The sequence below is a fragment of the Triticum aestivum genome, chromosome 4B (assembly GCF_018294505.1).
Source record: "Triticum aestivum cultivar Chinese Spring chromosome 4B, IWGSC CS RefSeq v2.1, whole genome shotgun sequence".
Taxonomy (NCBI): Eukaryota; Viridiplantae; Streptophyta; class Magnoliopsida; order Poales; family Poaceae; genus Triticum; species Triticum aestivum.
In genome coordinates, this window is record NC_057804.1 from 658476116 (window position 1) to 658478662 (window position 2547).

At 41.7% G+C, this 2547-nt stretch overlaps 1 long non-coding RNA gene across 1 annotated transcript; it reads left to right on the top strand.

The window, feature by feature from the left end:
* Positions 1 to 591: 591 nt before the first annotated feature.
* On the top strand, positions 592 to 1917 carry LOC123089699 (uncharacterized). The gene is made up of 2 exons (XR_006442359.1): positions 592 to 929; positions 1479 to 1917. It is a non-coding gene; the product is annotated as an uncharacterized lncRNA (long non-coding RNA).
* The last annotated feature ends 630 nt before the right edge of the window (positions 1918 to 2547 follow it).

Below are 2547 nucleotides of genomic sequence, written 5' to 3' on the forward strand. Positions count from 1 at the left end.
GGTGAGTGCCTCCCCATCTCAAGTGGTGTTCTACCCGACCCCCTGCACATCTGATTATATTTGATTTGATTGATGTTCTTCCGGACACAACTTGGTGATGTTGATTGCTTTGGTTTGGTTCCGTTTGACACAATTTGAATGTATCTGATTGCTATCGTGTTGTTCGTTGCTTGGTTGAGCAGAGCAAAATCTGTGTACGTGTACATGCAAGACACCTCTGTTGCTTGCTGTTGGTCCACTGCGGTGCTGCATTATCCAGGACAGGACATGATGTTGGTGTCTTTTCTGATCATTGATTGGTGTGTAGCCCTGCTGCTGAAATGTCCTGTTGCTGTGTAGCTCTACTTATGATGCAGATTGACAGATCTTTTATGCTTGTGTTTGATTTGATGCCATGTCTACTTGCTTGCTTAATCATGAAGTAAATTGCTCGGTGCAGTTATTTTCTCTTAAGATTTTTGCAGTGTATGTCATCTAAATAAAACTGCAGGCAGTGATCTTCTTGTATGAGTATATATGTCTGCATTACATGTTAGTTTTGTGAAAATATGATGATTACTTCCTAGGTACTGCATATTTTGTTTAGCTTGAGGTTTTGTATGCACTAGTATTACTCTGTTTAGCTTGAGGTTTGAAGCTCTAGTATGCTTAGAGTGACCGGTTTCATTAGTCTCTTAATCGACAAGTGAACTGGACTATTTTACTGTATTTCCGTCATACTCCTTTCATTTATTTAGTGACTGCAGACTGGGAAAATGCCATGTGTACCTTAATCCTTGTGGTTCTCATTTGTTCCCGGTTTGGTGAGCTTGCCCTAAGGTCTGTGGATGCGTGCAGGGACTATGCCCATGGTGGTGAGGGACTACTACGACGTGCTCGGCGTGAAGAAGGACGCTGACCAGGGTGAGATCAAGAAGGCGTATTACGCGGTATGGCTCGCTACAATTGGGTCTGGCACTTATATTGTAATCTTTGGCTTGTCTAAGACTGAACTTCTGAAGGCTGCTTGTGGGTAGTAATTTTACTTGGTAGATGCTCGAGGCCAAAAACACACACATTATGTACTAAATGTGGTTGCGTAAGCTCATGCTTAGAAATCAAATCTTTTTGCTGCAAACATTTTACCATGGTACGAGAAGAAATCTCTAGTGGAGCAAGCCTTTTTGCTACAAACATTTTACATTCCAATGCTTGGTGGTAGCCACTGTCCAAAAATAAACGAATTGTTCAGACTTCGGGCTTATTAGGGTGTGTGTTCTTCTGATTTGCGATTCTGATAGGACTTCTGCTCGTACTATTGGTCGATTCTTTCCAACTGAATTGATGATACAGAGCATTAAACACTTAGGAAAAGTTCTTGGCTGTGTGCAAAATTTTCTTTTACAAGAATTAATTTTTTCTGTCTCTAATTGATGCTGACGACAACAGTTATGTTCTATCTCTAATTTGCTGATGACATCTCCATTCGTTTCATCCAGTGAGAAAACATGGCACCATCCATGAGTCTTGCAGCGAAAGGTCCGCTCCCCTTTGGAGCGCTCCCCTCAAGCGGCGTCGTGCAGAGGCCGGTGTCAGTGACCGCCTCACTGGAGCACAAGAGTGATTATAAGAGGAAGCTCCTGAAGTGGTTGCCTCCCTGGCTTACTGCTGCTGCTGGTTGCTTCGCCGTCCCCTTCCCCTACAGTGCTATATTGCATCACTGATCTGCACTGTTTGGTGTGTCTCATTCCTAGTATTGTTATGTTCAACCACATTGCCAGTGTTCAGAAATAACACCTACTCACTATGCAAATGCATGCAACATAATCTGAAATTCATTCAGTTTGACTGTGTGTAAACACTATAGTGTACAACTATCAACTTGTTTCACTATTCAGTTTGTCACCATTCAACTTTCTTAGTGGGGCATCTTTCTTGTGAGAGTTTACTTGATAGTACAATATGTTAGAAGAAACTACCATGTCTCCGAAATGAATCATTGATCGCTCTTTATACACTTACAACTCGGTTTCTTTCATATAAGTTCTGTTGCCTTTCTTTAGGTTGAGCTACTGCCCTGTTAATTATTGTAACAAACATTATCATTTGCCAGTTTGCTCTGTGTTGAGAACTGACCAATAAGTTTTGTTTGCCAATTAGCTTTCTCTGTGCATGCTGTTAATCCCCATTTTACTAATTTCTGAATCAAACATTATTATTTCTGTCCTCAACAAGTCGCGGCGCCATGTTCTCTTTTTGTTCAGTTAGCTCTGTCAAATATAATCAACTTGCCTCTGTTCCATTTTGCTATTTGTACTTAGGTAGAAAATGCTAAATTCTGTACATGTACATGTAAGTCTGAAGCTATATTGGTTGCTTGTTTCTTAATTTTTTTCTTCTGTAATGATGATCTAAAATGCCATGCAGGTCACTATTGGTGCTGCTGCTGCTGTGGTTGTTGGAGGTGTTGCTGTTGCATCTGGCGGAGCTGCCGTTGGGGCCCCAAAAGGTAACCTTCATCAGCCACAACCCCACAACAATGGCTCAAGGTTTTGTGCCCCATCACCC